The 27,754-nt window shown below is 43.6% G+C and overlaps 1 long non-coding RNA gene across 3 annotated transcripts in view; it reads left to right on the plus strand.

Moving 5' to 3' along the window:
• Positions 1 to 27,754, plus strand: part of LOC137536049 (uncharacterized) — a 490,360-nt gene that overhangs the window by 361,830 nt on the left and 100,776 nt on the right. Inside the window, exon 5 of one of the 3 annotated variants that reach the window (XR_011024508.1) lies at positions 23,470 to 23,555. The exons of the other annotated variants lie outside the window; for them this stretch is intronic. This is a non-coding gene — a long non-coding RNA (uncharacterized lncRNA). The remainder of the gene's footprint in view (positions 1 to 23,469; positions 23,556 to 27,754) is intronic. 3 annotated transcript variants of the gene reach the window in all.

Here is a 27,754-nt window from a genome sequence, read left to right on the forward strand (position 1 = left end):
ATTTTATTTTAAAAATGAAGAATATGGGTAGATATTAACGATAATTTTATTAATGAAAATAGGCGCCCATTTCATGCATGTGGCTGAACAGCTGAGCGAGGTGGACTGGGAGGACAGCGAAGGACATTTAAGCCTAAGGGGGGCTAGAAGAAGCCCCAGGAAAGTAAAAGAACAATCTTTAATTTCACCACTGGTTTCCTTTAAGGAATTTAGTCCAGGTGTGATGGATCACCAATGGTCTCCAGCTCACAAGAAACTTAACAAAGCAACCCCCTTAGATGTAACTGCTTCACTTACAATGACTATTCTATGCCTATTGAACAAGTGCACATGATACCGTGTGCAGAGCGCTCATTCAGCCATGTGTAATGTAGAACTGGCTCCGATTATCTCGTCAGATGCCTATAGTCTTCTTTCTGCTGCCGACAGCAGCTCAATTACCTTCAATAGAAAACAAATAAAAGATCCGCTGACTGACAATTTGCCTGTAGACAGACGTTTCAGAACGGCTTGTATAAACATCAGATTCTCACAGATCTTTCCAAAAAAAAAACTGATAAAAAAAATCATCAGTTTCCTTAGCAACCAACAACATAATATTTCCTATAGTGGATATGCTGTAGAAACAAAGCCCTGCTATTCACGTCATGAAGTGCTGCTGGCTCACTGCTCAACAGCCCCAAAAGTTAATTATGCGGAGAAACTTAATGAAACCCCTGGTCCGAATCCAAGTGTCAGCTCCCCATGGCAGAATGTCTTACAAATGCTCTGCTGCTGAACGCTGTATGCCAAGGCAGCCTGGGTAACAGTGCATTGAAAAATGGGCCATATACCTGGAATATTGAATGTGCCATTGTTTTCTAGTACACTGGATGAAACATGTTTTGAATGACATACTAGCAGATGTAGAGGAGGATGTGTGAATGCAGGAAAGAATGAGCAAAATGTAAGGAAAAGTATATCACAGACCTTAGTGAACTTACAGTTTGAAAAATACACTAAATCAACTCCAAATATGCTAAATGATGTCATAGAGTCAGGGGTGTAACTACAGGGGAGAGGCCTCTGCAACTGCAGGTGGATGCAGAGCTGTAAGGGGGCCCCAACTACTACTTCACTCCCTCTGATAAAGGGGTCTATCCTACTTGACAGCGTGTTTTGGTGGGTACATGTGTTATGGGTCTGCACCTGTTGTGCTTTCAGGTCACAGATGAGTGTGCATTATTTTTACACAGAGTGATGGGTTGTGTAGGTGGAGCAATGGGGAAACTGTGAGACCTTTAGAAGTGCCGTGTATAGTGTACAAACTGCAGGTAAGGGAAACAACTTATAAGACAGCCAGGAAGTCCTCAGTTCCGTGTTTAAAGAGAAACTGTGACCAAGAATTGAACTTCATCCCAATCAGTAGCTGATACCCCCTTTTACATGAGAAATCTATTCCTTTTCACAAACTGATCATAAGGCTGATATTGTGGTGAAACCCCTCCCACAGTGTGATGTCAGGACCATGGTCCTTACAGTTTTCTGTCTGTAAACCTCATTGCGTTGTGGGAAATAGCTGTTTACAGCTGTTTCCAACTGCCATAAAAGCAAGCAGCAGTTACTTCCAGTGACATCACCTGCCAGCAGTAAAAATGTCACCATGTGATAAATGTGAGAATGTAAATCAGGGAGAGGAAAGCTTTTACAATGGACAAACACTGACTAAATCATTTATACATAATTACTGTAAAAATGAAAGCACTTTTTTATTACATTATTTTCACTGGAGATCCTCTTTAAATCAGTAATGCATGATGCTTACTTTATTGATGAAGGCGTAGTTTGGCAAATGACTTGACATATGTATTTATGAATTTAATTATCCTTTTGGTAGCTTGCAAACAAAAGATTATTGTTACCCATTTTAATGCAGCTGGAATGGCAACAAATGATTGTGTGTGTGTACAGTCATGACCGAAAGTTTTGGCAGTGACACAAATGTTGTGTTTGGCGCAATTTGCGGCTTCAGTTTTTGTGGTGGAAAATCACATTTGTATTAAATGTTTGTGCAGAATGATCATTGTAAAAAAACTTTATTAGCATGCAGGACTATCGCACCCCCCCCCCCCCCCCCCAAAAAAAAAAACCCAAAACATTTTCACTGCATTGTGGCCTTGACACAAAATGACATGCCAATTTCAGAGGCGTAGCTAGGCTTTTTGGCACCCTAGGACAAAGACAGTTTTTGCGCCCCCCCCCCCCCTCTGGAAAAATTGAGCATGGACATGCATCAGAATGTGGGTGTGGTCATGGGTGGAGCCAAATGTACAAATGCTGTTTAGATGTACCCCCTTCCCCCCATTTAGATAGCTAAATGTGCCCCCATTTAGATAGTCAGATGTGCCCCCTATAGTTAGCCAGATGCCCCCCCCCCCTTTGTTACACTGCTTTTAACACTTCTGCACTCCACTGCAGAGGGAGGGAGAGCAGCAGGGGCACTTTGGGCAGCACTTGGGGAAGCGGTGGCCATGCTCTATGCCCTCTTACAGTGCTGCGCCCGGGGACATGTGCATAGCTATGCCTCTGGCCAATTTCTCTTCAATATAATCATATCATCATCCTAGATGAAGGTGTGAAACAGTACAGCTGAAATCACTAAGCTGAATTGTAAGGGCAGACTGATCACAATAACAGAGGGGCAGATGCACTTGCAATAATGTTCTTCTTGTGTTACCGAAGGTTACCTCCAAAGAAATGCGCACAACCATCATTTAAAATGGTGTGATTGTGATTAAAATGTGTGATGTGCTAGGACATCGCTGCTAGAATATTGTATCTGAAAGAACCATTTACTAAATTACCAAGAACTTCAAAGTGAGAGGTTCAATTGAAGAGGAGGTTTCATATGTCCAAAAGTCTCCAACAAACATCAGGAATATCTTCTCCTCAGGAGTCAGCTACAGAACTGCATCAGGGTGACCAGGGAATGCAGCCTAATGTATCCCACATCTTCACAGGTGCCATGGTAATAAGATAATCAGTGTTATTCTTCTTTATCTGTTATCTAGCGATTTTACTTTGATTGACACAGCGATCAACTTTATTGGGTGATCAACTTCAGTGTGGTTGACTAGTGGCCCACACACTAAAAGTGATTTTCTTTCACATTTGATTTGTACCTCCATGCTCTAAATTCAATAATCTGTGCTTTAAAGGGATACTGTAGGGGGGGTCAGGGGTAAATGAGTTGAACTTACCCGGGGCTTCTAACGGTCCCCCGCAGACATCCTGTGTTGGCGCAGCCACTCACCGATGCTCCGGCCCCGCCTCCGGTTCACTTCCGGAATTTCAGACTTTAAAGTCTGAAAACCACTGCGCCTGCGTTGCCGTGTCCTCGATCCCGCTGATGTCATCAAGAGCGCACAACGCAGGCCCAGTATGGTCTGTGTCTGCGCAGTACACTCCTGGTGACATCAGCGGGAGCGAGGACACAGGCGTGCAGGCGCAGTGGTTTTCTGACTTTAAAGTCAGAAATTCCAGAAGTGAACTGGAGGCGGGGCCGGAGCATCGGTGAGTGGCTGGCTGGCTGCGCCAACACAGGATGTCTGCGGGGAACCATTAGAAGCCCCGGGTAAGTTCAGCTCATTTTCCCCCGACCCCACTACAGTATCCCTTTAAGGATCAAAATCATGTGAACACTGATTCCTCCTGTACGATTGACCAATATTTTCCATCCTGCTTAATAAAATTGGTCGATTCGACAATAGTGTCATGTTTTGGCTGGCAAGTGCATGATGCATGAACTGGTTTTATCTTCTGCCTTCCACTTATGTACGTATGATTCCGTCGCTGGTAAGCTGAACGCAAGGAGAGCCAAATGACGGCTCTCCCTGCTGCCACTCAAATCCCTGGCGGTGTTAAATACTCTCCCCCCTCTGAGTTGTAACAACTTGGAGCGAAATGTACGGTAATTCGGGGTCTGGTGATCGCCAGAGCCCCAAATTACTCTATGATGGTGCCCAGCTTTAATATTTTATGATTGTGCCCAGCTTCAGTGCTCTATGATAACACCGAGCTTCAGTGCTCTATGATGGAGCCCAGCTTCAGTGCTCTATGATGGAGCCCAGCTTCAGTGCTCTATGATGGAGCCCAGCTTCAGTGCTCTATGATGGAGCCCAGCTTCAGTATTCTATGATGGAGCCCAGCTTCAGTGCTCTATGATGGAGCCCAGCTTCAGTGCTCTATGATGATGCCCAGCTTCAGTATTCTATGATGATGCCCAGCTTCAGTACTCTATGATGATGCCCAGCTTCAGAATTTTATGAAGGTGCCCAGCTTCAGTATTTTATGATGGTGCCCAGCTTCAGTGCTCTATGATGGAGCCCAGCTTCAGTGCTCTATGATGGAGCCCAGCTTCAGTGCTCTATGATGATGCCCAGCTTCAGTGCTCTATGATGATGCCCAGCTTCAGTACTCTATGATGATGCCCAGCTTCAGTACTCTATGATGATGCCCAGCTTCAGTACTCTATGATGATGCCCAGCTTCAGTATTTTATGATGGTGCCCAGCTTCAGTGCTCTATGATAGCACCCAGCTTCAGTGCTCTATGATGGAGCCCAGCTTCAGTGCTCTATGATGATGCCTAGCTTCAGTACTCTATGATGATGCCATCTTCAGTATTTTATGATGGTGCCCAGCTTCAGTATTTTATGATGGTGCCCAGCTTCAGTGCTCTATGATGGAGCCCAGCTTCGGTACTCGGTGCTGAGCATTTGGCACCTAAAAGACCTACTTTGTTCCTCTTAAGTTTTTCTTTCAAAATAGAAGATAAGAACATTGGGTTTGTACAACAGATTGTAGCAATTGGCACATTTACAGCTGCTGTCATTCTTAATTCAGATGCAGCCAGTACAACTTTAAACTATTTTAGCCGTCAAGGTGTCACATAAGAAATGCGGTTTCATTTTACCCGCACCACCAGTTATTTCAGTTTATTAATCATATATTCTCCTGCCTCCCTTCGTCTGTGCAAATTCCATGTGTGATGAACCATGGAAGGGTTAAGTTTCACATTAAACTTATATTGCCAATTTTCCACTCTTTTAACACAGCAGGGTAATCTGATATAGACTAGGGAACAATAAACAATTTCCTGGGTGCCCTATACAATTAAGCTGGGTAGCTACAGTCTGCGGAGAGATCATGAGAACCTCGATATGGTATTTCTCCTGAAATAGGTGAGACTAGACTGAACTGAAATGTTTACCCTGTCTAGAGAAAGCACAATGCTGAATTGCAAAGAGCTACAAACTGCAAATTCATTTCAAGACAGGAATGTTATTAGCACATTTCCAAAAACCACACGTAAGAGGGTTTATTCATTCAGAACAAGGGGCATAACGAAAAATCATGGGGACCCCTAGCAAACCTTTGGGGCCCCCCAATGTTCACACCCTTTCCATTGCCTACTCCTGGTGACGCTCATAACTTGGGGTCTCATCTCACGAGGCTCATAAAACAAGTGTGGACATCATGATCTTCACACCCATAACAGGTGTAGCCTCAAAAACACCTGATCTGAATGATGGACCCTTTTATCCACTACATTCCCTATGAAGTATAAGTAGTAGTAGTTGGGGCTCTCCTGCAGTCACAGGGGCTGCTCCCTGATGCAGAGGTACAATTCATCTCAAGCAGGTAAAATGGGTGCGAGGCGCGGCTAATTATTTGGAAGCTGCTTTAGGCTGCAATGTAATTAGAGGCTATAGCGGCGGCGCTCAGTGAGAAATTTGGGCACCAGAGTTCACCTGCAGTATAGGTCAACTCCGAATATTGGTGGAGGGGCATTGGAGCAAAAATAGGTACTTAGTTATAAAATAGGGAAGTGCTGCAAGCGCAATAAATTATCCCCACTTTGGGTGCCAGGATATTGGATAGATGCTGGAAGATCATAATTAGCATTATAGCATTCAGCTGTATTATAGCTGAGTGACCAGGGCAGTATCGTAGGTACCGTTCTATCAGAATAGCCATTTAGGTGCTGGGCTATATTATAGGGGAGGTTAGTGTTAGGCATAGATAGGGGAGGGTTACAGTGAGGGATAGTAGAATCCTATATAGTTGCTGCATCCTCCTGCGTCCATGTTCAGAATGTGGATGTGTTTCAGGCAGCAGTTGGGATGGGTGGACACGGCTGTGGATGGTAAATTTACCTATATAATATTTTTTTTTTTACCAGTATAATTACCGATATTCTACCAGGGGTGTAACTAGAATTGTTCCCCCTTGCGAAAAAAAAAACGTACAGTATAGGTAGCCAGGTATAGGTGCCCCCAGTATAGGTAGCCAGTTATAGGTGCCCCCAGTATAGGTAGCCAGCTATAGGTGCTCCCAGTATAGGTAGCCAGTTACAGATGCCCCCAGTATAGCTAGCCAGCTATAGGTGCCCCCAGTATAGGTTACCAACAATAGGTGCATCCAGTATAGATAGCCAGCTATAGGTGCCCCGAATATAGATGGCCAGTTATAGGTGCTCCAGGGTTATGAGGGGGAAGCAACAGGTACACACAGTGGTGGGGAGGAGGGCCCGACTCCTCCCCTCCCTCACCTGGAGTTCCCCCTTCACTCTACTTCTTGATTAGCTCAGGAATATTGCTGACTCTTAATTTTCAGTTCAGATTCCGTTGCTAATGTGATGCAATGCAATGGTACGTTCACACTAGCACATAATTAGAAATGCGCAACAGACCTGTTGGCATAACGCAAGGCGCTCATGGTTCCAGTCCACCACATTGACTTCAACAGATTTTATTAAATTACATCATTTTGTTAATGCTATCTAGCTTGTGATCTTGTAAAAATAACCTATATGCAACCCATCCAATATGTATATACACTTGTACCGAACATTGCAGCCAAAGCTGATTTCAGTGTTGACATGAAGTAATTTGATGAGTTGATTAATAGGCTAGGTGGGAGAGATTTTGGTTACCAAATCCTTGTCTGCTATTTCATTAATTCATGTCTCAGAAAGTAAATACAGTTACTGGCTGTGTGTTCTGCAGCTCAGCAGGTAAGGGCAGGTCTAAGATATGTTGACTGACGAAGTTAATATCCATTTCAAAATGCTTTAAATCATCCTCATGGCCTGCTTGTTTATCAACCTCTTCACTGCCAGGTATGCCTGGAGCACTGCGGGATATAAAAAGTGATTTACGCACAGCTAATTAAGTTGACACAATTGAGGTAATTTATTTAGAAGGGAAAAAAAAGTACTGCTAAAGAAAATGGAGCTGCTTGTCCATGGCAAGGAATGGAACACTAAACGCTTCTCCCAGTCTCAACATAGATATCATACCTGATAGGTTACTATCAGTGACGTTGCTGGTGAGCCAAGATACAAGCTCCGAGCTGGCAAGAGGGACGACTTGGGTGTATGAGGTACATGATGCATCTGTCCCCACAGGCCCCTGTCCAGCCAAACACTTTATTAGCTAGCTGTCCTCTTTCCATTCCCTGTAGACTGGCAATCATATGTTTTCACATGGGGGAAAAAAGGCCCTAAACATTTACATTTTGCTGTGATGATTAATAATGGTTACGTGACTACATAGATGCTCTTGGTAGTAACCTAGTGTTGGCTTTTCAAACTTAGAAAGTGATGCCAATCAAAACTTCAAATGCCCCCCAGCAGTGCCATTGCCCTCTATTGACCGCTACAAAGCAGATTTTTTTTTATTGGAAAGCCAATGATCAACCCCTCCCAACACACTCTAAATGATAGGGATGGGGAGTGCAGATTGGCCACATTATAGACTCATACATACGTGCAAGGTATTTCACCTGAGAATAATTGGGAGTTGGTCCCTCGGGTGATGGTGCACAGCCAAGGCTGTACAAATGAGTCTCTAGCCTCTAAACTAGCGATGCATTCTGTTGCGATGTGGTGGGGTGGGGGGAGGGCTAATGGAGAAGAGCTCAAGAAGTGTGAATGACAGAGCGGGCAAGTGAGTGAAGAGAACAATGTTCTTGATCAGCACTCAGCCAAGCCGATCCACCGGCTTGATGGATGACTAAAACGTCTGGGGGCTGTAACGATCGGTGTAACACAGAGAGGATCTGATTATCGGTGATCTGCAGTATCACTGAGAATACAGATATATACCTGATTATTGATGATCTGCAGTATCACCGACAATCAGATATATCTCTAACCTCTGGACACCTGAGTAAGATGAGTGTTTAGTGCAACAGTAATACTTTGAGGAGAGCACACGTATCGAGGGTGCAAGGCAGTAAGAGATACTGCCCAAGAACAAGCTCCTTCCAATGGCCTGAGGCTCCCCAAAGGGAGGAGTCAGGCTGAGAGTGGGAAGGACCAGAGTGTGAGTGACACCAATGGTGGAGTGTCACTGACAGATCTGTGAACTATCTCTAAACAGAGGAGATAGTTCTCGAGGTCGGACAAGCCAGGTCGGCAACAGACAGACAGATAAGATACAGTGGAAGAGACTAATACAGAGTCCTAAGGCAAGCAAGGTTTGGCAACGGAGTATCAGATATAGCGAAGTACCAAATCAGAGATCAGAAGAGAGGTCAGGAAAGCAGAAGGTCATAACAAATAATCAACAATGTCTAGTCTATAGGTGTGAGCTCCTTGATCATCAACACCCTGGAACTAGTCTGAAGAATAACAGGATGGTAAAGCTAATTCCTAGTCTTGGGTGTGAGCTCCGTAGTCATCAACACCCTGGAACTAGTCTAAAGTATAACAGAATGATAACACAGATTCCTAATCTTGGGTGTGAGGTCCTTGATCATCAACACCCTGGAACTAAGTGCTGGACCAATGGGAAGTGGTACTGCCGTCAGCTGACCGGCTTGGTCAGCTGACTCCCTTCTGGCTGTCATATAAGTTCTGCCTCTCAGCGTGCGCGCGCGTCCTTCTGAACCTGTGTGGACTATCAGTCCCAGCCACACCAGACATGTGATGTAAAGCAGGGGTCCCCAACCTTTTTGAGCCCGGGTCCCACTATCCCGACCAAACTTTTCTCTGGGGCCCGGGGGGGGGGGGGGGGGGGGGGGGTTTGTGGGTGTGGCTAGTGGCGGCAGCAGCCACCCCCCTTTTTTCCCTGATTTTGAGTGTAGTATATAGGTAAGTAGGTATCTAGGTATAGTTGCCCCCAGTATAGGTAGCTAACACAGTTGCCCCTGTATAAGGACTATAGTTGCCCCAGTATAGTTAGTTAGGTAGTATAGTTACCCCAATATAGTTAGTATAGTTACTCCAGTATAGCTAGTACAGTTACCCCAGTATAGCTAGTACAGTTACCCCAGTATAGCTAGTACAGTATAGCAAGTATAGTTACTACAGTATAGCAAGTAAAGTTAGCCCAGTATAGCAAGTACAGTTACCACAGTATAGCTACTACAGTTACCCCAGTATAGCTAGTACAGTTACCACTGTATAGGAAGTACAGTTACCACAGTATAGCAAGTATAGTTAGCCCAGTATAGCAAGTACAGTTAGCCCAGTATAGCAAGTACAGTTAGCCCAGTATAGCTAGTACAGTTACCACAGTACAGTAAGTACAGTTACCACAGTACAGTAAGTACAGTTACCAAAGTACAGCAAGTACAGTTACCACAGTACAGCAAGTATAGTTAGCCCAGTATAGCAAGTACAGTTACCACAGTATAGCTACTACAGTTAGCTAGTACAGTTAGCCCAGTATAGCAAGTACAGTTAGCCCAGTATAGCAAGTACAGTTAGCCCAGTATAGCAAGTACAGTTAGCCCAGTATAGCAAGTACAGTTAGCCCAGTATAGCAAGTACAGTTAGCCCAGTATAGCAAGTACAGTTAGCCCAGTATAGCTAGTACAGTTAGCCCAGTATAGCTAGTACAGTTAGCCCAGTATAGCTAGTACAGTTAGCCCAGTATAGCTAGTACAGTTAGCCCAGTATAGCTAGTACAGTTACCACAGTATATCTACTACAGTTAGCCCAGTATAGCTAGTACAGTTAGCCCAGTATAGCAAGTACAGTTAGCCCAGTATAGCAAGTACAGTTAGCCCAGTATAGCAAGTACAGTTAGCCCAGTGTAGCAAGTAGTTACCCCAGTGTCAGGCTCCCAGTGACCGGCTCCCAGTGTCCCAGGGTCAGGCTCCCAGCATCAGCTCACACCTCAAATGGCGCCCAAACACGTCTGTATCTGCGGACAAAGTCGCCGCCCGCAGTGATGCCACTTGAGGAAGAGCGTGATTGGCCACAAGTATGGAGCGGGCGTGTCTGAAGGCCTCCGAGCGCTGCGATGATTGCCCCATTGATGAAGGAGGCAGGACTGGCGCTTCCGAGATGCAGTTTTTCGCCGGCGCTTCAGGGGGGTTGATTGGCCACAGATTGAGGGGGCGGGACTGGCGAACTATGACGTCCACGGCCGAGGCCGTGCATAAAAACTAAAAATTACACTGAGAAAGTTAAAACTCAGTCTGAAGCCGCGGCCCACTGTAAAATGTCCTGCGGACCACTACTGGGCCGTGGACCACAGGTTGGGGACATTGTAAAGCACCCGCCGCGCTGGACGCGGAATCCGCCGCACCGCTATCAAGGCATGCGGCGGTTTCTCCGCGTTCGGCCATACTACTAGATGTAGGCCTACGCGAGCCAACCGCCGCGTTGGACGCGGAATCAGCCGCCTTGTTCTGAGTACACGCGGCGGCTTTTCCGCGTTTTCTCACAGGGGCCTTGTACTTGCTAGATTCTCGGCAGAAGGCCTGCCTCAGATGAGGCTTCTTTAGAAACAGGTCTGTGGCTTCAGACTCCAGCATAAATATTTTGTAAGGGTCTCTTTCTGAACCCAGAGTTAAAGCTGACAAATATTGCATGTCTTCCAGGAAACCAAAAACATTCAAGGGTAATTGGTGTTTCAGCAGAGCTGATTACCTTTGTGGATTTCTACAAAACATATTTTGAAGACAAGGTTGTAGAACATTGCCTTAACAGACTGGATCCAGTGTTCTCAGATTCTGTCATAGGGCTAGATGCAGTAAACTGCGCAACATTGTTGTGCCCAGGGAGCGCATTGCAATTTTTTGTGTTGGGTGAGTAAGACTGTAATGAGAGATTATGGCTGATGTCTCATTACAGTCTTACCCACCCAACATGCAAAAAGCTGTACAAAACCAGAAGCTCCCCTATTGTCTCAGTCGCGGTCTCAATCAGAATCAGTACAGTTTTAATCAGTTCCATAGGGGCAAAAGATTTTACAGTGGGATGCGAAAGTTTGGGCAACCTTGTTAATCGTCATGATTTTCCTGTATAAATCGTTGGTTGTTACGATAAAAAAAATGTCAGTTAAGTATATCACATAGGCGACACACATATTTGAAAAGTGAAATGAAGTTTATTGAATTTACAGAAAGTGTGCAATAATTGTTTAAACAAAATTTGGAAGGTGCATAAATTTGGGGACCAGAAAAAAATAAATGAAATCAATATTTAGTGGATCCTCCTTTTGCAGACATTACAGCCTCTAAATGCTTCCTGTAGGTTCCAATGAGAGTCTGGATTCTGGTTTAAGGTATTTTGGACCACTCCTCTTTACAAAGCATCTCTAGTTCATTCAGGTTTGATGGCTTCCGAGCATAGACAGCACTCTTAAACTCACACCACAGATTTTGAATTATATTCAGGTCTAGGTACTGAGATGGCCATTCCAGAATGTTGTACTTGTTCCTCTCCATGAATGCCTTAGTGGATTTTGAGCAGTGTTTCGGGTCGTTGTCTTGTTGAAAGATCTAGCCTTGGTGCAGCTGCAGCTTTGTCACTGATTCCTGGACATGGGCCTCCAGAATCTGCTGATACTGAGTGGAATCCATGCGTCCCTCAACTTTGACAAGATTCCCACTCCCCACAGCATATTTTACTGTAGGTAGCAGGTGTTTTTCTTGAAATGCTGTGTTCTTTTTTCTCCATGCGTAACGCCCCTTGTTATGCCCAAATAACTCAATTTTAGTTTCATCAGTCCACAACACCTTATTCCAAAATGAAGCAGGCTTGTCCAAATGTGCTTTAGCATACCTCAAGCGGCTCTGTTTGTGCTGTGGTCAGAGAAAAGGCTTTCTCTGCATCACTCTCGCATACAGCATCTCCTTGTGTAACGTGTGTTGAATGGTTGAACGATGCACAGTGACTCCATCTGCAGCAAGATGATGTTGTAGGTCTTCGGTGCTGGTCTGTGGTTTGACTCTGACTGTTCTCACCATGCGTCGCTTCTGTCTATCTGAGATTTTTCTTGGTCTGCCACTTCGAGCTTTCACTTGAACTGAGCCAGTGGTCTTCCATTTCCTCAATATCTTCCTAACTGTGGAAACAGACAGCTGAAATCTCTGAGACTTTCTGTATCCTTCCCCTAAACCATGATGGTGAACAATCTTTGTCTTTAGGTCATTTGAGAGTTATTTTGAGACCCCCATGTTGCTACTCTTCAGAGAAAATCAAAAGAGGAGGGAAACTTACTACTCTTTCTTATTATTGCATTCACCTGTGTATGTAGATCAGGGACCATTGAGCTTGCCAAGCCAATTTGCGTTCCAATAATTAGTTCTAAAGGTTTTGGAATCAATAAAATGACAAAATTTGCACCTGCCTAATTTTATTTAAACAATTATTGCGCACTTTCTGCAAATCCAATAAACTTCATTTCACTTCTCAAATATCACTGTGTGTGTCTCCTATATGATAAATTTTAATTGACATTTTTTATCGTAACAACCAACGATTTATACAGGAAAATAATGGCGATTAACAAGGTTGCCCAAACCTTCGCATCCCACTGTAGGTGGATCCAATCAAAATTACGACATCTCCATGTACTCAACTGGATTGGCTGCTACGTTTAGCAATTTCTCTTTGTATCAGCGTTTCTCAAACCTTTCCTCATGACCCCCCAACTGTGCATGTTTCGCACACAACCTCACCTATGCACATAGGTATCTAGTGTCTCGGTGTCACGATCTGCTCTGCTGGCCTTGTTTCCCTGGACATTTGGATAGTTTCTTATGCAGCTAGCATAATGCAAGTCCGGGGGAAACAGGCCTTTTCTGTCAGCTCGCTGCTGTGGATGGATTTGCATCCACTTGTCATGCAAATTGCTTGCTGGCTTTCTTGGAGGGTTTTGAGTATAAATGTCACTTCCTCCCAGAATTCCTTGCTCGTCATCAGGTTACTGTTTGTTAGTCTACCTTGAGCCTCAGTCTGTTTGGATCATATTCTCAACATTCTAGTGAAGTTAACATTTAAGGATTGAATTCAGCATTCCTATTAGTGTGCTAGTATTGTACATTATTTGTATTGCCTATTCTGTCTTGTCTTGTCCTTGTGATTGCACTGTCGCCAGCGGTTGGCGGTAGTGAATTGTTCTGTCCTGAACATAGATCGCATTCACCCTAACGTTAGAGGCGGTGGATCTTTCTAGTCTGAATCTTGGAGTTTAACCTCGGCTATGGTTGCTACTGGTTACTCCTTCTGTCTGTCTTGTTGTGCGAATCGCACTCGCTCTTGCGGAAGAGCAGTGGATCCTTTCAGTCCTGTTCCTGTGTACGGATCGCACTCACTCTTGCGGAAGAGTAGTGGATCCTATCTGACCTGTTCCTGTTGTCTGTCGCCTGAGGTAAGGCAACAGATTAGCAAGCGTTTCTGTTATTTGTTTGTTTGTGTTTTCGGTGTTCATTTGTTAGTCAGGGTTGGTTGGCAGCGTTTTGTCCCTGTTGCGCTTATCGTGCGGAGACCACGCCATTAACGTGTTTTGTCGCTGTTGCGCTTCTTGTGCGGCGACCGCGTTTAGCTAGTGCGTTTGTTATTTTCCTTGGCGTTCTGATTGTATTTGTTTGCTGTGTCTTTCTTACTACACCTATGTTCTGTCTTTACTCAGTCTTGTGTCTCTGTTACAATCGCCTCTCCTGCGATTGGTGTTCACTCTGGCCTGTTCTGATGTGAAGTGTCTACCGTCGCTGGGCAGCGACTAGTTTGGTAGACATTCACATAGTCTCTTTCTGTTCCAGTTCTCTTCTGTCTTGCTGTCTTGTTTCTGTTTGCTCTGTTCTGTCTCAAGTCGTGCAATTCCAATTTGACATCTGTGGATGTGCAGAGACTTTGTTTCTCTGTGCTCCACAGCACCACCTGCTGGTTGGAATTCCTCTCCACATATATATACATTTATCTACTGGGTACTCTGCTTCCATGATTGTGGAGATTCTCCTCTGCTCAGCGCACACGGCTAAATGGAATTCTCCTAGCTATGCATAGGTTAGGTTTCCTGCAAAACATCGTTGGAAGGTCATAAGGACAGGTTTGAGAAACACTGCGTGTATCCTTGTTGCCATAGACATCATTTGTACTTGTGTGTTATCTGCCATATAATAGCTCCATGTATCAATATCTAAAGCAGCACACACCCAACAGTTAATTCAAGACTGCAGCAAATATAACTGTCAGCAGTGATTTTGTTCCTCTGCAATTGAAGCTTGTTGTCCTTATCGCTCCAGAGAGACCTGCAGAGAACCTTCAAGTGTCGAAAATAATTTATTAAGGACCAGCAAAACTTTCATTTCATAGCAAATAAAATATCAAACAGATCAGTTTCTATGGAAAGTTATACTGTGAAGAGACAAAGTTCTGCTGGCTGCCTAGTCTTGAATGTCCCCCTTGTGCAGCTGCCGTGTTGTGGCACCGGACAGTGAGGATAAAGGCAGGAGATAAGAGCAGGACAGCAAACACTTAGCTGTGACAAAGTTACATTCAACCTCATCAGGCTTTCTGATCCTACAAGGGCCCTCGAAACCCTCCCAAGATGGACCTGCTCTGTATATCTCGTTACATTTGTAGTTTATAATGGAGCTGTGTGCTCTGCAGACATCCATATCGAAGTAGAACTTCACCCCTCTTCTGATATACAATTGAATAACCTCTTCAGCTCTCAAGGGCCCTGTGAGGCGCCTGAATTCCTGCCCTGTACTTCAGCGGAGAATGGCTCCGTTAACTCTCTCCCTGCTGCAGAGCCACGCTGCTTTTCTCCTCCTAGACTGGCACTGCTTTCTCATAAATCCTGGGCTTAAATGTAATCTAAAAATGTACAAAAGTGCCCAGGCATGCAGCAGTAATTACATTACTGTACATTTTCATCTGGAACACTTGGAAGGCTTTTCGAAAAGGATTTTTGAGTTAAAAGCTGACTATTTTGAAAGAGAGAGAGATAACAAAATCCAAAGAAAATATAAAGTAAGCAGCTTTTGTTACAGGGCGGGTTATGCGATCCTGTTATTACTTACACATTTAACAGCGAATAATGTGTTGAGGTCGCAAAATCGAGCATGAAGGATCGTTTTGAAAATATTAACCAAAATAAGGTAGTTGCGAGCCAGAGTGCATGATTAAAGGCCTTGTTTTGGGCATTGCTACCCTCACGAACTGCGTGACTGAATGTTCTGCAGAGCCGGAGCGTGACATCACTTTCATGGGCAGAAAGATGTAGGATTCAAATTATAACAATTATTTGTGTATCTACGGCTAAAAATAAAGCGTTTCTGGAAAGATTAATGCAAATCAGCATGTTTGAAGTCTGGCCCTCACGAATCTGTGTGTGGAGAGTATGTGGAGTTCAGCACTTTACACCAAAATGTGCCTTCTATCAAACCATAAGTTGTCATCAGAGACCTAACTAAATGTCAGGGGGCTCCATATTAAAAAGGAACGTTCAGCTAAGATTGACCTAAATTCCAATCAGTAGCTGATACCCCCTTTCCCACAATAAATCTCTACCTTTTCTGGAATAGATCAGGGGGGGGGGGGGTGTTTGCTCCTCGCAACTCCCTTCCCCCATACACTAACATCGCCCACACGGTCAGCGTGCATGCGCACGGCCATTACACGTACGCATCCGCTACGCATCCCCTACGCATATACGACCGCACAACACAATGGCTGCAACACGCATTCATGCCGCAGTGTGCGCACATGCCCGCCCCCTGCACCAGTCCTCCTGTGCTGTGCTGGCCTAAACACAGGGACACACGCAGATTATTATATAGAATTTTATTTAGAGTTCCTCTTTAAACTATTCATGGGGCCTCCTGCATTGGCACAAGGCCTTGTTCACCCTTGAATGAAGTGGACAAAGCAATATACAGACTAACACTCACCCACCTCACTTCCCCAACCACTAGCAATAAACAGCTACCATAAGTATGTACAAGAGTCCTCTATATCTTCTTTTGATGTAAGCAGTCAGAGCCGGGACAAGGTCCTCCAGTACCCAAGGCTGAGACCCCAAAGTGCGCCCCTCCATCCCTTCCACCCCAGCCGTCACCCACTGATTGCTATTAGACTAATGCTACGTACACACATGCGACAACGATCGTTTGTTGAGAACGACAAACGAACTTTTAATTGATGAAAGAACGACCTAAGTAAAGTTAGATTTAAAAGGTGTGTAACGATCTGATCGTTAGAACGAACGTTACATCACGTAAAGCAACTATTGCACCTGCGCATAAAAATGACATTAGATTCTGCTGCACAAGAATGCTTTTTTATCACTCAGGAAGTTCAACTTGAGGTATAAATTGTATTTTTTTAATATCTTTTACAGCATGACTGAGAATCTAGAGAGGTGAAGGAGGCCATGATGTCTGTAAACCTTTTTGGACATGGGCGTCCCCATCTTTCATCAGCACTTGAAACAGGGAAGCACATTTAGCACCTGGGCACCATATAAGGGTTTCACCACACAGCTGTAGCTATATATACCTCTTCTACCTTCCATGTTGCAGTGGAACACAGGAATGTAGAAAGAGAGGTGTCATCTCACCTGGTGCCTACTGTCTACTATGAACTTGGGTCTGGTGAGCTGGAGTAGGTGGCAGTAGTTTAAGGGCAAGGTGTGACCCCAACACTGGTTTAAGCTAAGAACCAGCAGAGCAATAGGCAGGGGGTGGCTGGATAAAAAGTTGCACACCAGCAACATTCAGAGAGAGAAAGGAGGATGCCCAATGGCAGGACTTCTGCTCTGTCTGGGCATACTTTAATACCTGGGCATTTGACCAAACTATGGTCAGTTGCCACATCCCTGCTTTACATATGAAACAAACTATGCCCTGCATGCATGTTTATCCATATGAAGTTCCTCCATCCAGCTAAGAGGAGAACTGACCTGGCCCAGAGACCAGAATGAATACATCTCCTGTTGTTGTATCTGCATCTTCCTTCTCGACCTCCCTGTCTGATCATGCCACTCAAGTTCCCTCTACCGGGGCAGTAAAAAAGGGCGCATATGGCTAGTGGACAAAAAGGGCGCCACCATAGACTGCAATGCAAAATATCGGTTATTGGGCGCCCGACAGGAAATTAGGGCGCCCGAGAAATAGCAGTTGCGGGGATCGGGTTAACAAAGTTTTCGTTTACAGAATAAGGTTTATTACAAATATAGTTTACAAGTTCATTTGACTTTGTGGTTTACTTATTTTTTCATTTTTAAATTTCGCTTATAGGAGCTTTTACTTATTTTTCCGTTTTTAAATTTCGCTTTCAGGGCTGTAACAAGTACATTTTTGTTTACACTTTTTTATCATTTAAAATTCGTTTTCATACGTACAATGCTTAAATATCAGTTTCAACCTCGTTCTATTAGAAATGCATCGCTTTTGGTATTAACTTTGTTTTTTACACTTATAATGCGTCGATTATAGTTTTATTAACTTACTGATATATCGCTTTTAATATTACCGTTATTTTAAGATTTTTAATGCGCTCGTGATTGTAAGGCTATCTATTCTAATATATATTACTATTTATAAAATAATATTTAGAATATTATTGTGTACGTGATTTTAAGGCTATTTATTCTATTACAAATATATACATTATTCTATTCATGTTATTTATAGTGAAGTATTTTAAGGATTAAATATATTATTGTTTATATGTGTGTAAGGGTGTTTGTGCAATGGGGATGATTAGGTTTGGCACCACCAGGGGGATGGTTAGGGTTAGGCACCACCAGGGGGATGGTTAGGGTTAAGCACCCCCAGGGGAAGGTTAGGGTTAGGCACCACCAGGGGGGTGGTTAGGGTTAGGCACCTCCGGGGGGGTTTAGGGTTAGGCACCACGAGTTGGTTCTTAGGGTTAGGCACCACCAGGGGGTCTTAAGGTTAGGCACCACCGGGAGGGTGGTTAGGGTTAGGCACCACCAGGGGGGTGGTTAGGGTTAGGCACCACCAGGGGGGTAGTTAGGGTTAGGCACCACCAGGGGGTCTTAAGGTTAGGCACCACCAGGGGGGTAGTTAGGGTTAGGCACCACCAGGGGGGTCTAGGGGTTAGGGATAGGTACAGTGAGGGTTCTGTGTGAGAGTAGGGTTAGGTATAGTTGCAGTACAATATACACCACCAGGGGGGTGGTTAGGGTTAGGAACCACCGAGGGGTCTAAAGGTTAGGGATAGGAATAGGTACTGGGAGGGAGGGTTCTGTGTGAGAGTAGGGTTAGGTATAGTTACAGCACAATATATGTAATATACCGTATACAAATGATTAAATTATGTATATTTACACAATGGGGATAGGGAGAGATCTGTGTGAGCCTACAATTAGTTACAATTGCAGTAAAATACTTGTAAAATCTACCATTGTATTACTATGCTTAATACAAGTGTAAATATCATTTTTTGTTATAAACGATATTTGATGTTTCATTTCAGAATTCGTTTGTAGTTATAGATGGTATTTTGCCATTTAATTTCCGTTTATTCAACCGATTTAGCACTACATTTTCGTTTACAAGCCATAAACAAAAAATATTTTTACATTACAACCTAGAATTTCGGCTATATCCAGCGCATTTTTTTCCAGGCGCCCTTTTTTGATACACGCCCCTCTACTGCCTCTACTCTGAGCTCTGTTAATTTTTTTGGGGAGACCACTCCAAGGATTTTCTTACAGCTCCTGAGAACACATTTTCTTTGCCCTCCGAAACTAATTAAATAATGTAAGTTTTTTTTGTTTTGTTTTTTTGTATGCTAGTACAGTGTGCTAAACTGACATCAGATGAGGCTCATACTACCAAAAGAGCCTTTTAATTTGACTGGCATTTCTTCCAAGAAACCTGAGATATGCCATAGTACCTGATTAATACTTACCTGGGGCTTCCTCCAGCCCCATGAGGACCGAGGGATCCATCGCCATCATCCCCAGCTGCTCTGTTCTCCCGTGCTCAGCGGTGTTCATTAATAATACCAGAGGGCATGCATGGTTTGGCAGCACATGGGCAGAAGAGCATGACTGGTTGCGACTGGACAAATTAACACAGCTGAGAACAGGAGCTGCCGGGGAGGATGGCGATGGAGACCACTGTCCACATAAGGCTGGAGGAAGCCCCAAGTAAGTATAAATCAGACACTAGGCATTTGTCTCAGGTAAACTTTTAATTATTTGGTGGTGTGTTGCTAATGTTGGGTACATACCAAGGTAAAAAGAAATGGAAACATATGAAGCAAAGTTAGCAAAGGACAAGGGTATGCTACCCCCAGTAGAAAGCTGACTGTTTTGCTGCAAGGGTGCAAACCCTGGGGTTATCCCCACTAGTGATGAGAAGAGCAAGAGGGTAAACCCTGCAGTGTAAAGAGGGACAATGATAAAAGTTGCAGACAGGACTGACAGGCTGAACGCAGTAACTGGACTGACTAACTGCACAAGATGATGGAAACAGGGCTCGGGTTCTAACAGAACGGGATTCAGGGTGCGTTTCCACTAGTGCGGTGGGAAATCGCCGCGGATTCTCCGCGGACGAATTCGCATGCAGGAGCGAAATCGCATGCGGTTGTATGCGAATTTTACCGCGAATTCGCATACGATTTTGCATGGATGACGCTGTGTGCGAATTTAACCATGTCAGTGCCTGTGTGCGTTTTCATTGATTCCATGCGAAATCGTATGCAAATTTGCATGAAAATTCGCATGAAAAAAACACCATGCGAATTCCCTATTAAATACATTGTATGCGAATCGCATGCGTGTGTGCGGTGTCCGAATTCGGATGGCTCTGCTGAGCAGATTTTTCCTGCACAAGAAAACGCTCTGTTTTCCTGACAAGTGGACACAGGCTCATTCACTTTTATTGGTTATGCGAATTTGCATGCGGGGAACGCATGTGAATTCGCGTTAGTGGAAACGCACCCTTAAGGGTTGACAGGATGGGAGCACAGGGACAGAATGGAAGGCAAGTTTGGTTAAGTGGAGCAGGCCAGGAATAGCAAGACCACCACACTGGAGCTGTGAGAGAACACCACACTGAATGCTGTTTTCCAGGGTTTAAAATAGCATGGCTGATGGGGTAGCAGAAAGGACTATGTCCATGCTGAAAGAAACCCTGAAAATAGCATGGGATGAGATGCTGGATAGCGGCCAAGCCTGCTGAATGTAACAAAATGTTTGTTGTAAGAAATATTTGAACTCACTAAATATTGGCACCTTACAGGACTGGGGCTAAGTAGGCATGAGTTCTAATCTGGGGAAGGGGCATTCTGAGGAAAGATTGAGATTTGTGGAAACAATGACAGAAATTGGGTTACATTTGTGATATTTGATCGACTACAAATTCTAGGTTCACAGGTAATGTGATAGTTTGAGGCTTAGCCCACAAAACCTCTGTATGCATACGCTGAAAGGAAAAAAACTTGAGTTGAGCTCAGTTATGCATCAAATGCAAAAAAAGTGTGTGCCTTGCAGGTGTATGCCACTAATCTATAAATAGTAACATTTAACAGCCAGGCTCACCAAATTTGACTATAAGAACAAGAATGTAAACATAATTCGAGAACATGTAATAAAGATGCCTGGAAAAAAGTAGGGGATTGCCGTTAGTAGTATATTGGTTTAATTTACTGATATTCTGCTACTTATTTCAGATAGTAAAATATTGGTAATCTTTGCCGATATTTTACTATGACCTAAATCTTCCCTACTCTCACAAAGAACCCTCCCTCTACCGATGCCTAACCCTTAACCCCCTGGTGGTATCTAACTCTTAACTCCCTTCCTCCCCAGTGGTACCTAACCCTTAACCCCCCTCCCGTGCCTAGCCCGTAGCCACCCCCCCTCCCATGGCGCCTAACCCTTAACCTCCTACAACTGCAAATCCATGATTAGCAGCATTAGATGGAATTTTGGGTACCCAGAAATTGTGCCTATTTATAGCCGCAAGTTCTGTGCATCCAAAATTCCATCTAATGCTGCTAATTGCTACTCCACTCCTAACACACAAAAAGCGCAATGATATGCAGCAATGGATGGAATTTTGGGCACCCAGAAATTACATTTATAAATAGCGGGTGCCCAAAATTCCATCTATTGCCATAAATCATTGCCATATTTTCTCGGGCGCCTCCACATTTCACTCTCTTGCTGCTAATCACAGCTTTTATCATTGTCACCTATGACGACGCTCTTTTTTTCACTTCTTTTTATGCGTCCTTTTACTCTGATTCACATAATTCTTCAACAGTGGTTTGCAAAAGTATTTGGCCCCCTTGAAGTTTTCCACATTTTGTCATATTACTGCCACAAACATGAATCAATTTTATTGGAATTCCACGTGAAAGACCAGTACAAAGTGGTGTACACGTGAGAAGTGGAATGAAAATCATGCAAAGTGGGGTGTGCATAATTATTCAGCCCCCTTTGGTCTAAGTGCAGTCAGTTGCCCATAGACATCGCCTGATGAGTGCTAATGACTAAATAGAGTGCACTTGTGTGTAATCTAATGTCAGTACAAATACAGCTGCTCTGTGACGGCCTTAGAGGTTGTCTAAGAGAATATTGGGAGCAACAACGCCATAAAGTCCAAAGAACACACCAGACAGGTCAGCGATAAAGTTATTGAGAAATTTAAAGCAGGCTTAGGCTACATAAAGATTTCCAAAGCCTTGAACATCCCACGGAGCACTGTTCAAGCGGTCATTCAGAAATGGAAGGAGTATTGCACAACTGTAAACCTACCAAGACAAGGCCGTCCACCTAAACTCACAGGCCGAACAAGGAGAGTCCTGATCAGAAATGCAGTCAAGATGCCCATGGTGACTCTGGACGAGCTGCATAGATCTACAGCTCAGGTGGGGGAATCTGTCCATAGGACAACTATTAGTCGTGCACTGCACAAAGTTGGCCTTTATGGAAGAGTGGCAAGAAGAAAGCCGTTGTTAACAGAAAAGCATAAGAAGTCCAGTTTGCTGTGTCCCCCACATGGCTTGTGGCAAACTGCAAACATCTGGAAGAAGGTGCTCTGGTCAGATGAGACCAAATTGGAACTTTTTGGCCAAAATGCAAAATGCTATGTGTGGCGGAAAACTAACATTGCACATCACTCTGAACACACCATCCCCACTGTCAAATATGGTGGTGGTGGCAGCATCATGTTCTGGGGAGGGTGGGGCTTCTCTTTAGCAGGGACAGGGAAGCTGGTCAGAGTTAATGAAAAGATGGATGGAGCCAAATACAGAGCAATCTTGGAAGAAAACCTCTTGGAGTCTGCAAAAGACTTGAGACTGGGGCAGAGGTTCGCCTTCCAGCAGGACAACGACTCTAAACATAAGCCAGGGCAACAATGCAATGGTTTAAAAAAAAACAAAAAAACGTATCCATGTGTTTGAATTTAGATCTGGACTTTGACTGAGCCATTCTATCGAGAATCTGTGGCAAGATCTGAAAACTGCTGTTCACAAACCCTGTCCATCTAATCTGACTGAGCTGGAGCTGTTTTGCAAAGAAGAATGGGCAAGGATTTCAGTCTCTAGATGTGCAAAGCTGGTAGAGACATTCCCTAAAACACTGGCAGCTGTAATTGCGGCAAAAGGTGGTTCTACAAAGTATTGACTCAGGGGGCTGAATAATTACGCACACCCCACTTTGCAGTTATTTTTTTTTTTATGTTTGGAATCGTGTATGATTTCCGTTCCACTTCTCACGTGTACACCACTTTGTAATGGTCTTTCATGTGGAATTCCAATAAAATGGATTCATGTTTGTGGCAGTAATATGACAAGATGTGGAAAACTTCAAGTGGGCCGAATACTTTTGCAAACCACTGTATTTTATCTCTGTAGCCCTGCTACTACTTATTTTAACAGACCCATTGCTTCTGGGCATTCAGAGAACGAGCTGTAGAACTTTAATACATGCTAACTCAGTAAATTAAGTTTGCAGAAAGACAGATGCCAGTTGAGCTCACCTTTGGTTAAACTCCTAACGCTCATTTTTTTATATTTATAGCTATTATTATCCAGATGAAGGCAATAAAGCAAAATCCAAGTGCGGTATTTGCCAGATAGGCCTCAGTTGTTTTTGGCCTATACTGTAGTGGTCTGCTTTCTCCTAGGGCCAATGTTCTTGTTGTATCTTAATCCGAACCTAGTATTAACAGAATTGACATATCTGTTTTTCTAGGAACAAAAACAGGCATGCAATGAGGAGGGCAGAATACCACAGGGCCGCATTTATCCTAAGGAATTTGCAGCCGTGCTTACTTTAAGGTATGTGTTGGTGTGCTTAAGGAAGAATGGCAAGAGGGGGCAGTCAACACCAGAGAGAATTTAAAGGACATCCAAGACCAAAAAACATAATACGTAATGAAGTACTTTTGTTAGTAATGGCATCCTTTGGCACTTTGTGTCCTCCCCCTTCCCCTTGTCTGCCATCTGTCATCCGTTATATGCCCCGTTAGTAGGCCCAGTCTAGTGCTAGTCAGGACCTTTGAACAGGAAGTAATGGCCCTTGCCCATGCGCAGTAGCTTCCCCATAGTCACACTGATGGAGCTGTCCATGTTCTCAATGGCTCTCCTTCAGCTTGGCACTCACTCATAACTATGTGGAGGCGAATGGTTATGCGTGAGGGTTGTTCCAACCAGTGGTGACCATTCATTCTCTGCTGGCTACTGTTAGTGAGAGCAGGGTCAGACTTGCTGCAGATAGGTAGAAAAAGCATTAGCTAGGCCTGTGTTCTTGTTCCTCACTGAATACTTGCTGAAAGCACCCCAAATAACCCTTTTGAGGGCTAGTACATCAGTCCTGTTTGAGGGCTAGTACATCAGACCTGTTTTTTATTTTGTGTGTGACACTCCACAGCCCATTGACACCCATAGCTGTGCTCACCACGGCTATTGTGGCCACATTAAGTTGCAGGCACAGTACCACTCCAGTGTTTTTTTTTTCCACTGTATTCCGATAGAACTATTGCATTTCTCTATGTGTGACACTCTGCAGCCCGCTGACACCCATAGTTGTGCACACTACTGCTATTGTGGCCACATTAAGTTACAGGCACAGTACCACTCCAGTGCATTATCTGTAAGAATGTACTGTGATTTCTGTCCTCTGCGTCAACTCTGCAATTTTTGGTGGGACTTTTTTGCATGGATCCCACTCTGGCATGCCACAGTCCAGGTGTTAGACCCCTTGACACAACGTTTCCATCACTTTTGTGGCCAGAAATAGTCCCTGTAAGTCTTAAAATTTGTCTGCCCATTGAAGTCTATAGCGGTTTGCCGGGTTCACATGTTCACGAACATTTGCGGAAGTGTGCGCTTGCTGTTCGCGAACCCAAATTTGATGTTCACGAATTGCGACATCTCTATTCTTAAGCTGCTTTAACAATCATTCTAATAATGGCTTGCCATCTCTGAGTTCACTCTGTGTCTGCTGTCAGATTTCCAGATAGCAGGCAAGGCCCACCCCATTATTATTCTTATGAATTCAGGACTGTCAAACCTGAGTACCTGTTAATTTGCGTGCTGAGCGTCGGGAAAAGTTGTTTTCCAGATAAATACCCTTTTTTTTGTGATCAGAAATTTTACTTTTAGGACAACTGACTGCTCATTTCAACTCCTGAACTATTCCTAACTCCCTGACCTAGTCAAACCCTTAAAGGACAACCGAGGTGACATGTGACATGATGAGATAGACATGTGTATGTACAGTGCCAAGCACACAAATAAACTAGGCTGTGTTCCTTTTCTTCTCTCCCTGCCTGAAAGAGTTAAACATCAGGTATGCAAGGTCCGGGTCGGACTGGGCCAGACTATAGCATAACCCTCGCCGATAATTAATTACAGCCATAAAACACTTTCCTGTCAGTAAATTGCTTCTGAGAGCAGGAAAGAGATAAGAAGGGTCAACAATTCATAGATTTGAGCTCTGGTATCCTTCAATGAAGGTGTCATTGAGCAGAGATAACGAAACAGTAAAAACTAGATTTAAATATAAAATAACACTGTGGTATATCTAAAAAAAAAAAGTAATTTTTAGGAGGCGGACAGATGCAACTGTTTTTCTCATCCGTTTATTTTCACCTTGAACCTCCTTTAACTCACCCGTCTCTCTTTCTAATCTTAACTCACCCAATAGCTATTTCTGCCTTAAACCCCCTTGTTATTGTTCACCATCCAGTAGCCTTAACCCAAACCCCTTCCCTGCCAACTGGTTTAACCGAACCCTAACCTTTTCATTAAAGGGTCTCTGCCACTTTTCTCACACCTAGGGGTTGATATACACCATTTCTCATGAATCATCTCACTTTAGCCCTAATTTAACTTTTTTAAAGATTTTTTTAAAGCTTATTTACCTTTTCATCACCTAGAAATCGAGAAAATACAAAAAATAAAATTAGGTAAAAAAAAATGTAACAGCAAACTTATTGTAAACATTATCTTGCTGGCTGAGTGCTTTAAAAGTATTTTATGGATAATTAAAGAGTGAAAACATCTGTGAGGGAAAAAAAAAAATCAAATAAAGGTCCTCATCTGATTTGCACCTAATCTTTATAAAACTTCCAAGGCCTCATTTACGGTGGTCATTAAGTGCTACATAATTCCGGATTGCATACAATGTTAGATGCAAATTGTATGTAGCTTTGAAGTGGGCCCGTCAAAATTCATAGGAAATACATCTGATTGGCCCAATTCATATCTCCATACTTAAATTTGCATGCAAGCTGGACCACTAGTATCTGATTGACCATCTCTAATGGCAATAGTTTGAGAATAACACCTTGATTTCCAAAAAGAATTGTGGTGCCATCAAAATCGGTTTTGACTGTTTTGTGTAATAAGTGACCCCCAAAGCCTAACTATAATTGTTAACTATTCCCAAACCCTGGCCTATCTCTTATGGCACTTTACAGCATAGGAGGACCACTGCTAGCCACAGTTGAGTAGAGCAGCCCCATTAAACTGAGTATTGGAGTACTGTAACTTAGAATTGAATGCCATCCCTTTACCATTATAAATCTTTACCTTTTCTCAAATATATCATCTGTATGGCTGATATTGTGGTGAGTCCCACAGTGTGATGTCAGGACCTAGGTCCTGACAGTTTGCTGTCTGTGACCCTTGTTGCATTATAGGAAACAACAGCTGTTTCCAACTGCCACCTCCCTTTGTGCATAGGTATATCTATAAAAAACAAACTTTTAGCATATTGCATTGTAAGGGGGTGTGGTTATACATAATTGCAGTTGGTGCAGTCTGTCTTTTTTCGTGTTTGTCAATAGTACAATTGATTACATGCAGGCTGATTGTGGATCAAACAATATGAACAATTTACGTGGTGAATATCAATCATTTCTTGATCTCATTTCTATTTAACTTCTCACTTTGCAATGCATTGATTTATCCTCCCCCTTTCCTTCACTAAAGTTCCTCTTTAAATTGGATTAGTCCTCCTGTCTACCACTCAAATATTTGGCTGGATACATTTTCTACACCTCCCACATTTTCCTGTTTTACCAACTGTGTGCTCTCTGAAATCTACTGTATGTAAGGCAGGGGTCACACTCGGGAAAATCCGCAGTCTTTTGCCGCATACAAAAAACGCATGCGTAATTGCATGTAATGATCAGGGTTGCTCGCCAGAGATCGTGAATTCGAATTTACACGTGAGCACGGGTAGATTTTCATGATTGCAGAACTCGAATTCGAAGAGCGATACTGCTCCCGAATTCGAAGTCGAATGTACACGAATAGTCACTCTCGAATTCGTGTTGACGCGTGATCACGAATTCGGCTTCGGTATCCAGGGGATGACGTCAAGGCGGCGGCCATCTTAGGGAGCGCGTCCTTGCTTGTGACTCTGCGGTACTGAGAGCATCTCCAGTGCTGCTGCGTGTCTTAGCCAGTGCTTTTCACCTTGTAAACACAGCGTTTTACCTCCTAAACACATTCTGAACACATGTATTGTACTAATTTATAGATAGTTAGTGAATTGATTTGTATAGTTCAGTCAGCTAGTGTAGTGTATATACTGTATACTGTGCTAGGCTAGTGTTAGGTCTGTGTGCAGGCTAGGCCTGCTAGCCTAGGTAGTCTTAGCCTACTACTGCTTAGGCAGGTTAGGGATTATAGTTAGTTGTGTACTAGTACTAGTTTACTTAATTTGTACTGTTAGTCTGTACGTTTATTAGCTTCAGTACTGTTAGTTACTGTACAGGCCAGCATCTGTTGTGATCTGTGACTGGCTACGTGTCTTCTGCCTGACCCTATTGATTGTGTCCGTGTGTGACAGACTTTAATTGTCACTCACTGCCTGTCACACGAGTTAGTTATCGACTACTACACTACTACTAGGGGTTATAGTTAGTTGTTACCTACGTACTAGTTTACTTAATTTGTACTACTATAGTCTGTGAGTTTTAGTGCCGCAGGCTTCACTACTACTGTGTAATAGTTACTTCACAGGC

Source organism: Hyperolius riggenbachi, chromosome 10, assembly GCF_040937935.1.
Source record: "Hyperolius riggenbachi isolate aHypRig1 chromosome 10, aHypRig1.pri, whole genome shotgun sequence".
In the NCBI taxonomy this organism is placed as follows: domain Eukaryota; kingdom Metazoa; phylum Chordata; class Amphibia; order Anura; family Hyperoliidae; genus Hyperolius; species Hyperolius riggenbachi.